The following is an 11,560-nucleotide window of genomic DNA, read 5'->3' on the forward strand; positions in this document are numbered from 1 at the left end:
GTTGTTTGGCCATAGTTTTCTCTTCTTTAGGCCTAGAAGTAGGCTTTTCTTCTTGTTTTGGAGTAGGACTCTATTTGGACTTCCAATTAGATGAACCAGCAGTTTCATGCTTGGATGATGATCTTCCTCCTCTTTTAAGTTGCCTCTCAACTTTCATAGCCATGTGGACCACATCTTCAATTTCCACATAATGTTGTAGTTTCACAACATTCGTAATCTCACGGTTGAGACCACAAATGAATTTAGCCATTGTTGCCTCTCTATCTTCTTCAACATTGGTATGAATCATGGTTATTTCCATCCCCTTATGGTATTTCAATAGATTTTGTTCCCTGTTTAAGACTTTGCAACTTCAAATGTAAGTCTCTATAACAGTGTGAAGGAACAAACCTTCGCCTCATGGTAGCTTTCATGCCATCCCAATTGTCAATTGGAATCTCTCGATTTCCTTTTCGACTTAGAACCAATTGGTCCCACCAAACAATTGCATAGTCAGTAAAAGAAATAGATGAAAGCTTAATTTTCTTTTCCTCCGAATAGTTATGACAATCGAAAACAAGTTCCACTTTTCTTTCCCATTCAATGTAAGCATCAGAATCATTTTTACCCTAAAAAGGTGGGAGAGAAAGTTTAATTGAACTGGTGTTGCGATCGACAACATCTCTATTTTGATGCATGTGCTGGCGATGTCGTCTTGGTCTATGATCTCTTTGTCTTCGTATGGAAGCTATGGAGGCTTCATCATCAAATTCTTCATTTTCACCTTCATAAGTATCATCATGATCAGCTGGAGGAATGGAGGAACGTTCGTTTTGCCTTCTCCCTCGTGGCATAGTGCCTTGCTGTATTTGATTCACTCGTTGGTCATTATGATCTAAACGTTCTAGGATTTCTTTAAGTTGGGCATTCATACATTGGAATTGTTGTTGCATAGCTTGAATGAACAGTTTGGTGTCTATTGGTGCTTCCTCACTTCCCTTGAGACATGTTGTAAAAAAAATGAAAAGAACCTCACCACTCCCTCACGTGTTTCACTCAAATATATTTCACTCAATCACTCATGTTTGCACACAATGATTTGGCTTTTTCACTCTGATGATCTCACACACTCTAGGCTTTTACCACTCGTTTTTCTCTTCAAAATTCTTGAGAAAACTAAGGTAAATTTCAAAGCAAAGCAAATGAAAAACCAACACACTTAAAAATACAGATTTTTGAGTGGAGTCAATATGGAAGCAACAAGCGTGAAGAGTTTAGGAACAAAAATGATGAGAAGAAACGGATATGAAAAGAAAAGCAAAGAATATAGAAAGAAAGCAAATGGATATGAAAAGTTGAATGATGGATATATAGAGATGAAATATGAGAAATAGATGATAATAAAAGACAAACTTCTCCTTCTTCTTTTCTTTTAAAACATTTCACCTTCTAACTCCTTTTGATCTCCATCTTTCTTTTTTCTTTTTTTTTTTCCTTTTTTTTTTACAACTTCAGTCTCCTCTTTTTCCGTTTTCTTTTCAATGATAGAACCAATAGCAATATCAACAGAGATGAAGCACAAAAAGAAACGGTAGAGAATTGAAATGAAATGGTTATGGATGAAAAGATATCAAACGATGCAAAATAATGGAAAAATATAAATGATAGAGTATAAAAGCAAATAAAGGATAGGCAACCTGATTGGAAACCTAGGCTCTGATACCAAATGATGCAAGGCTCAACGAACCTGCCGTGAGACCCAACAACAATAGTTTGGAAAATCAATTCCTAGATCATCCAAAAAAAAGGTTAAAAGGAAAGGAATATAGACCCCGTTACTATAAAGAGCAAGAAACCTATATTATCAAAGGATTAGGAATATTGACCCTGTGACTATATAGAGTCAGAAACCAATATTATCAAGGGTTGGAGGTTCAAGTGGTTGTACTGGAAACTACCATAAGTTCTACTTAAGAACAATAGAGAGAAAATTCTCACAAGAAGATTATGTTTCGAAATTCCTTCATTACAAGTGAAAATACCAAGTATTTATAGGCAAAACAAGCCTTGGGTGCATTGAAACCACTAGACAAATATTAAATGAAAGTTGGTAAAGATGAAAGGAATTAATACTACTAAAAGTCTTAGCAACAAATAATTAACCGTGGAAAGTTGCAGCAATACTTCCAACTATTTTGATTAGGTTCATCCTTCATTTGCAAGCCTCAAAATGTCCTTTAGCCTTCCAAAAGCCTATGATAAACGCATCATAAAGAGGAGTCCGAATTTGAAAGGTTTAGACTCTTCTTTTCCATGTTAAAAAATTAATTGGGCTGGATATTGTCGAAATGGACTTGCCACGTATAAACCATCTTCAAGTCCAAATCTTCATGTGGGCTAGAACCTTCTCCTTGGGCTTGAGTTAATAAAGTCTGGACAGCTTCTTAAAGTTTCTTGGCCCGAGCTCTTGTGATTGGCCCATTGGAATATCCACATCATCTTGAGCATCTTCTTTGTCCTTGTCAAAGTCCTTGAGCGGGATCATATCATCCCCCCTTCTTGAAAAGGATTCGTCCTCGAATCAAGATCTGCATAAAAGGGAGAAAGATCAGAAACATGAAAGGTAGAACTAATATCAAACTCACCTTTAAGATCAATCTTGCAAGCATTGTCATTGATCTTTTCTGGTACTTCATAAGGACCATTCCCTTGTGGATTGAGCTTTGATTTTCGTTGGCTAGGGAATCTCTCTTTGCGAAAATGTACCCAAACCAAGTCTCCTGATTGAAAAATGGCTTCCTTTCTTCCTTTACTGGCATGGGCTGCAGCTTGCTCATTTCGTTTAAGGAAATGTTGGCGTGCTTCTTCATAGATTTTCTTTACCTTTTCAGCTTTCTTCTTCCCATCTAAACTAGTAATCTTGTTAACAGGTAAAGAAAGTAAATCCAACGGAGCTAATGGGTTAAAACCATAAACAACTTCAAATGGTGAATAAGAAGTAGAAGAATGCACAGTTCTATTATAAGCAAATTCAATAAAAGGAATGCAATCTTTCCAAGTCTTCAAATTCTTTTTAATTATAGCACTCAACAAAGTACCTAAAGTCCGATTCACAATCTCTGTTTGACCGGGTAACAAGTAGTAGAAAATAACAAAGTTGTTCCCAACTTACCCCACAAAACTCGCCAAAGATGACTAAGGAATTTAACATCCCTATCACTAACAATTGTCTTAGGAAGACCATGAAGACGAACAACTTCCCTAAAGAACAATTCAGCAATATGAACGGCATCATTAGTTTTATGACAAGGGATGAAATGTGCCATTTTAGAAAATCGGTCCACAACAACAAAAATTGAATCTTTTCCCTTTCTGCTTCTAGGTAAAACCAAAACAAAATCCATAGAAACGTCAGTCCAAGGGTGACTAGGAATAGGTAAAGCTTTGTATAGTCCATGAGGTTTCATTCTTAATTTGGCCTTTTTACAAGTGACACATCTGTTGCAAATTCTGTCAACATCTCTTTTCATGTGAGTCCAAAAGAAATGTTCTTTCAAAATTTCTAGAGTTTTAAATATATCAAAATGTCCCATTAATCCTCCCCCATGAGACTTCCTAATAAGAAGCTCACGTAAAGAACACTTCGGAATGCAAAGCTTATTTTCCCGAAAGTACCCACCTTGCTTGTAAAATTTTTCAAAAGGTTTTGTTTCACAAGCTTAAAAACTGTTGAAAACTCAGAATCTTGTGGGTACAACTCCTTGATATGTTCAAACCCCAAAAACTTTGCTGAAAGAGTTGAAAGAAGAATACACCTTCTTGAGAAAGCATCAGCAACAACATTATCTTTACCTTGCTTGTATTGAACAACATATGGGAACATCTCAATAAACTCAACCCAACGAGCATGCCTTCGATTAATCTTACCTTGGCTCTTCAAATGCTTCAAAGATTCATGATCGGTGTGAACAACAAACTCCTTTGACCATAGGTAGTGTTGCCATATCTCTAACGCTCTCACCAATGCATAGAGTTCTTTGTCATAGGTGGAGTAGTTCAAGGCAGCTCCGCTCAATTTCCCACTAAAGTAAGCCAAGGGTCTCTGGTTTTGTGTTAGGACAGCACCTATACCCATACCAGAAGCATCACATTCGATTTCAAAAGTTTTAGGAAAATCTGGTAAAAGTAGGGGCCGAACTTAGCTTTTCTTTCAAAGTGTTGAATGCTTTCTCTTGTGCTTCACCCCATTTGAATTCAACACTTTTTTTGATGATTTCTATCAATGGAGCAACTATGGTGCAAATGTTTGGAACAAACCTTCGGTAGAATCCCGCGAAACCATGGAAGCTCCTAAATTCGGTGATGGTAGTTGGTGTAGGCTAGTCTTTGATCGCCTTTACCTTCTCTTCATCAACTTCTACACCTCTAACACCTACAAGAAGGCCAAGAAACACAACTTTGTCCAACCAAAATGTACACTTCTTAAGGTTAGCATACAATTGCTTTTTTCTAAGCACAAGTAAAACATTCTTTAAATGCCCTAAGTGTTCATGCAAGTTCTTGCTGTAAATCAATATGTCATCAAAGTAGACAACAACAAATTTTCCAATGAACTTACGCAAGACATGATTCATTAAGCGCATAAAAGTGTTGGGTGCATTAGTTAATCCAAAGGGCATAACTAACCACTCATAAAGTCCACGTTTTGTTTTAAAAGCAGTTTTCCACTCATCTCCCTCTTTCATTTGAATTTGATGATATCCAGATTTCAAATCAATTTTAGAAAAGATAGTGGAACCATGGAGTTCATCAAGCATGTCATCAAGACGGGGAAAAGGATAACGATACTTTACCATTATTTTGTTGTACGGTAGTCAATGCACATCCTCCAAGTTCCATCTTTCTTGGGAACTAGCAAAACTGGAACAGCACATGATGGAAAAATATAGATGATGGAATATAAAAGCAAATAAACATAGGTAACCTGATTGGAAACCTAGGATCCGATACCAAATGATGCAAGCCTCAATGAACCTGCCGTGAGACCCAACAACAATAGTTTGGAAAATAAATTTCCAGATCGTTCAAAAAAAAGGTTAAAAGGAAAGGAATATAGACCCCGTTGCTATAAAGAGCAAGAAACCTATATTATCAAAGGATTAGGAGTATTGACCCCATGACTATAGAGAGTCAGAAACCAATATTATCAAGGGTTGGAGGTTCAAGAGGTTGTACTTGAAACTACCATAAGTTCTACTCAAGAACAATAGAGAGAAAATTCTCACAAGAAGATTATGTTTCGAAATTCCTTCATTACAAGTGAAAACACCAAGTATTTATAGGCAAAACAAGCCTTGGGTGCATTGAAACCGCTAGACAAATATTAAATGAAAGTTTGTATAGATGAAAGGAATTAATACTACTTAAAGTCTTAGCAGCAATTAATTAACCTTGGGAAGTTGCAGCAATACTTCCAACTATTTTGACTAGGTTCATCCTTCATTTGCAAGCCTCAAAATGTCCTTTAGCCTTCCAAAAGCCTATGATAAACGCACCGTAAAGAGCAGTCCAAATTTGAAAGGTTTAGATTCTTCTTTTCCATGTTAAATAATTAATTGGGCTGCATATTGTCAAAATGAACTTGCCACATATAAACCATCTTCAAGTCCAAATCTTCATGTGGGCTAGAACCTTCTCCTTGAGCTTGAGTTAATAAAGTTTGGACAGCTTCTTGAAGTTTCTTTGCCCGAGCTCTTGTGATTGGCCCAATTGGAATCTCCACATTTTCTTGAGCATCTTCTTTATCCTTATCAAAGTCCTTGAGCTGGATCATATCATCCCCCCTTCTTAAAAAGGATTCGTCCTCGAATCAAGATCTGCATAAAACGGAAAAAGATCAAAAACATGAAAGGTAGAACTAATATCAAACTCACCTTTAAGATCAATCTTGTAAGCATTGTCATTGATCTTTTCCAATACTTCATAAGGACCATTCCCACGTGGATTGAGCTTTGATTTTTGTTGGCTAGGGAATCTCTCTTTGCGAAAATGTACCCAAACTAAGTCTCCTGGGTGAAAAATGACTTCCTTTCTTCCTTGCTGGCATGGGCAGCAGCTTGCTTATTTCGTTTAAGGATATGTTGGCGTGCTTCTTCATGGATTTTCTTCACCTTTTCAGCTTTCTTCTTCCCATCTAAACTGGTAATCATGTTAACAGGTAAAGGAAGTCAATCCAACGGAGTTTATGGGTTAAAATCATAAACAACTTCAAATGGTGAATAAGAAGTAGAAGAATGCACAGTTCTATTATAAGCAAATTCAATAAAAGGAATGCAATCTTTCCAAGTCTTCAAATTCTTTTTAATTATAGCATGCAACAAAGTACCTAAAGTCCAATTCACAAGCTCTGTTTGACCATCTATTTCAGGGCGACAAGTAGTAGAAAATAACAAAGTTGTTCCCAACTTACCCCACAAAACTCACCAAAGATGACAAAGGAACTTAACATCCCTATCACTAGCAATTGTCTTAGGAAGACCATGAAGACGAACAACTTTCCTAAAGAACAATTCAGCAATATGAACGGCATCATCAGTTTTATGACAAGGGATCAAATGTGCCATTTTAGAAAATCGGTCCACAACAACAAAAATTGAATCTTTTACCTTTTTGGTTCTACGTAAACCCAAAACAAAATCCATAGAAACATCAGTCTAAGGGTGACTAGGAATAGGTAAAGCTTTTTATAATCCATGAGGTTTCACTCTTGATTTGGCCTTTTTACAAGTGACACATCTGTTGCAAATTCTGTCAACGTCTCTTTTCATGTGAGGCCAAAAGAAATGTTCTTTCAAAATTTCCAGAGTTTTAAATATACCAAAATGTCCCATTAATCCTCCCCCATGGGACTCCCTAACAAGAGGCTCACGCAAAGAACACTTCGGAATGCAAAACTTATTTTCCCGAAATAAGTACCGATCTTGCTTGTAAACTTTTTCAGAAGGTCTTGTTTCACAAGCTTCAAAAACTATTGAAACCTCAGAATCTTGTGGGTACAACTCCTTGATATGTTCAAACCCCAAAAACTTTGCTGAAAGAGTAGAAAGAAGAATATACCTTCTTGATAAAGCATCAGCAACAACATTATTTTTATCTTGCTTGTATTGGACAACATATAGGAACATCTCGATAAACTCAACCCAACGAGCATGCCTTCGATTAAGCTTACCTTGGCTCTTCAAATGCTTCAAAGATTCATGATTGGTGTGAATAACAAACTCCTTTGACCATAGGTTGTGTTGCCATGTCTCTAACGCTCTCACCAATGCATAGAGTTCTTTGTCATAGGTGAAGTAGTTCAAGGCAGCTCCGCTCAATTTTCCACTAAAGTAAGCCAAGGGTCCCTTGTCTTATGTTAGGACAGCATCTATACCAATACCAGAAGCATCCCATTCGATTTCAAAAGTTTTAGAGAAATCTGGTAAAAGTAGGGGCCGAACTTAGCTTTTCTTTTAAAATATTGAATGCTTTCTCTTGTGCTTCACCCCATTTGAATTCAACACTTTCCTTGATGATTTCTATCAATGGAGCAGCTATGGTGCTAATGTTTGGAACAAACCTTCGGTAGAATCCCGCCAAGCCATGGAAGCTCCTAACTTCGGTGATGGTAGCTGGTGTAGGCCAGTCTTTGATCGCCTTTACCTTCTCTTCATCAACTTCTACACCTCTAGCACTTACAACAAGGCCAAGAAACACAACTTTGCCCAAACAAAAGTGCACACTTCTTAAGGTTAGCATACAATTGCTCTCTTCTTAGCACAAGTAAAACTTTAAATGCCCTAAGTGTTCATGCAATTTCTTGCTGTAATTCAATATGTCATCAAAGTAGACAACCACAAAGTTTCCAATAAACTTACGCAAGACATGATTCATTAAGCGCATAAAAGTGTTGGGTGCATTAGTTAATCCAAAGGGCATAACTAACCACTCATAAAGTCCATGTTTGATGATATCTAGATTTCAAATCAATTTTAGAACAAATAGTGGAACCATGGAGTTCATCAAGCATGTTATCAAGATGGGGAATAGGATAACGATACTTTACCATTATTTTATTGATAGTACGGCAGTAAATGCACATTCTCCAAGTTCCATCTTTCTCGGGAACTAGCAAAACTAGAACAGCACATAGGCTCATGCTCTCTCTAACATGACCTTTGTTCATCAACTCTTCAACTTGTCTTTGTAATTCTTTTGCTTCTTTGGGACTACATCTATAAGTTGGTCTATTTGGAATTTCAGCACCCAAAACTAGGTCATTTTGATGTTCAATGCCTCTAATTGGTGGCAATCCTAGTGGCATCTCTTCCGGAAAGACATCTTGAAATTCCTGTAAAAGAGATATGGCAGTACTAGGCAAAGAATCGTCAAGGTTAGTTGTTGAGAGGTAAGCTTCTTTGTGCAAGATCAACATCATTGGCTTTTGTGAAACCATAGCTCTAGAAGAGCTTAATCTCTCTTTCTTTTGTATAGAAATTTACTCTTTTCCCCTCTTTCTTTTTTTCACTTTTCTTATCAGATTCTTTTCTCACAATTTCTTTTGAACTCTCATTTTCATCCTTACTTTGTTTTGCACTGGTTGCTATAGATTTCTTGATTTGATTTTGCTCTTCAAGAACTTTATGAGGGGGTAAAGGAGCCAAAGTGATGTTTCTGCCATTCTTTGTAAAGCAGTACCTATTTTTGTAACTGTCATGGAGGGTACGCCGATCGAACTGCCAAGGTCTTCCAAGCAATATGTGACTTGCTTGCATTGGAACCACATCACAAAGGACTTCATCAGAATATCTTCCAATGGAAAAAGATAGAAGAACCTGTTTTGTGACTTTTAATTCTCCACGATCATTAAGCCATTGAAGTCGATATGGATGAGGCTGCTTTTGAGTCTTCAACCGTAGCTTGTCCACCATCAGCTTGCTCGCCACATTCACACAACTTCCACCATCAATTATCAAACCACAAACTCTTTCTTTGACATGGCAGCGAGTGTAAAAGATATTCTCACGTTGTTGTTCATCATTGTCTGTTTGAGCTTGAACATAGAACTCATTCCCACATTCGTTAGCCGCAAAGCGCAAAACGGTCCCGGTTGGTCACTTTGGAAGGTATCTCAGGTGATCTTTGACCCCTGGCTGACCGCGTACATCAATGTCTCCCCACTAATTAGGCGGACGACAGGACTAGTGTCGCACAACGCCAATACCCTATAGAATGCATAGCCAAAAAAGTAGACTATAGCTCTAAGAACAACTAAGGCTTGACCAACAACAGCCTATTCTGTATCACTAGCATCTTCAAGTTGTGGCATAGATAGACTCTTTATCATTTTCTTCTTCAGAAACAATATCCCCATGATCATGGTTCACTTGTTTGGGCATTGAGAAGAAGTATGACCAAAGCCTTGACATCGGAAGCATTTAATATCACGATTTCTTTGAGTTTGGTTGGAAGAAGTACCTTTTTCAAATTGTTTGGCCATAGTTTTCTCTTCTTTAGGCCTAAAAGTAGGCTTTTCTTCTTGTTTTGGAGTAGGACTCCATTTGGACTTCCAATTAGATGAACCAGCAGCTTCATGCTTGGATGATGATATTCCTCCACTTTTAAGTTGCCTCTCAACTTTTATAGCCATGTGGACCACATCTTCAATTTCCACATAATGTTGTAGTTCCACAACATTCGCAATCTCACGGTTGAGACCGCAAATGAATCTAGCCATTGTTGCCTCTCTATCTTCTTCAACATTGGCACGAATCATGGTTATTTCCATCTCCTTATGGTATTCTTCAATAGATTTTGTTTCCTGTTTAAGACTTTGCAACTTTAAATGTAAGTCTCTATAATAGTGTGAAGGAACAAATCTTCTCCTCATGGCAGCTTTCATGCCATCCCAATTGTCAATTGGAATCTCTCGATTTCTTTTTCGACTTGCATAGTCCGTAAAAGAAATAGCTGCAAGCTTAACTTTCTTTTCCTCCGAATAGTTATGACAATCGAAAACAAGTTCCACTTTTCTTTCCCATTCAATGTAAGCATCAGGATCATTTTTACCTTGAAAAGGTGGGGGAGAAAGTTTAATCGAACTGGTGTTGCGATCGACAACATCTCTATTTTGATGCATGTGCTGGCGATGTCGTCTTGGTCTATGATCTCTTTGTCTTCGTATGGAAGCTATGGAGGCTTCATCATCAAATTCTTCATTTTCACCTTCATAAGTATCATCATGATCAGCTAGAGGAATGGAGGAACGTCTGTTTGCCTTCTCCCTCGTGGCATAGTGCCTTGCTGTATTTGATTCACTCGTTGGTCATTATGATCTAAACGTTCTCGGATTTCTTCAAGTTGGGCATTCATCCGCTGGAATTGTTGTTGCATAGCTTGAATGAACAGTTTAGTGTCTATTGGTGCTTCCTCACTTCCGCCTTGAGACATGTTGCAAAAAAAATGAAAAGAACCACACCACTCCCTCACGTGTTTCACTCAAATATATTTCGGAAAATTACTTTCCCATCCCTCTAAAGACCTCACTCTAACAGAAGGTCCCGGTTGACTCAAAATAAAACTTTCGGTCCACCGCTTCATGGATCTTTAACTCCCGGTCCCTAAGTTACTGTTTCTTTTAAAATATAGTACCCAAAGTGCCCCCAGGTTACTCAAGTACCCCCATGTTACCGGAAGCGGGAAAAAAATGAACAGCTTCTGTTTTCTAACCGGAAGACACTCTGTTTTTGTCTACCGAAGATGCTCCCAAGTATAAATCCCACTTGCAGCCCTTAAGTGTAGATGCCCCTGGTGATCCCACGGAAGATGTTTACCGAAGATGGGTTTGGAGGAAGATTTTGAAATGGGAAAAAAGGTGAAAAAATAGGCCGCGAGAGGGTATGCGTTTTGCCTCCGTTCTTCTCTTTTCTTCTCTATTTTTTCTTTGCCAATGGAGATTGTTTGGTCTGGGAAGAGACAGGCACCTATTAGGATGGATGCTAGATGGATAGGGAGAGAGCATGTCGATCCTTTGTGTTGACCTAAAAACGTTGAGACTCCCTCTTACTCTTTACTTGTTCCCTGTTTGAGAGAACGCTGATAGTCCCTCTTTCTCTGTGTAGTGAGACTCTGCTCCACTATATTCCTAAGTCTGTTTGCAATTCGGAATTATCCGTTCATTGCCTCCTCTTTTTTCCATTGTCATGGCTTCGGAAGACACTGCTAGCTCTATTTTTATGGCCATTTGTTGTTATGGTAGCGAAGCTGTGATTATTTCCATCTCAAAGGACACAATTCTTGATTAAATTTTTAAGGAAATATTTGAAAGGTGGAGACATTTATCTTCTACAATGATAGAAGTTAAGTTTTATATTTCAAACAAGTCTAGAATGCTTGTTACGCTCATGAGTGATAAGGATGTTCGTAACAGGCATCAAATACACATCAACTTAAATACCAAGGTGATCGAGATGGTTGTTACGCATTCTCCAACCTTGATCGAAGGTGCTGCTGTGGTAATTGAGAGGTATTCCATTTTTAAAAT

At 37.8% G+C, this 11,560-nt stretch overlaps 1 pseudogene; it reads right to left on the reverse strand.

Moving 5' to 3' along the window:
• Positions 1-5,826: 5,826 nt before the first annotated feature.
• On the reverse strand, positions 5,827-10,467 carry LOC149753779 (uncharacterized; annotated as a pseudogene).
• Positions 10,468-11,560: the final 1,093 nt, after the last annotated feature.

Source organism: Phoenix dactylifera, chromosome 4, assembly GCF_051530095.1.
Source record: "Phoenix dactylifera cultivar Ajwa chromosome 4, Ajwa_hap1_PhDact_Kaust_v1.1, whole genome shotgun sequence".
Classification (NCBI taxonomy): domain Eukaryota; kingdom Viridiplantae; phylum Streptophyta; class Magnoliopsida; order Arecales; family Arecaceae; genus Phoenix; species Phoenix dactylifera.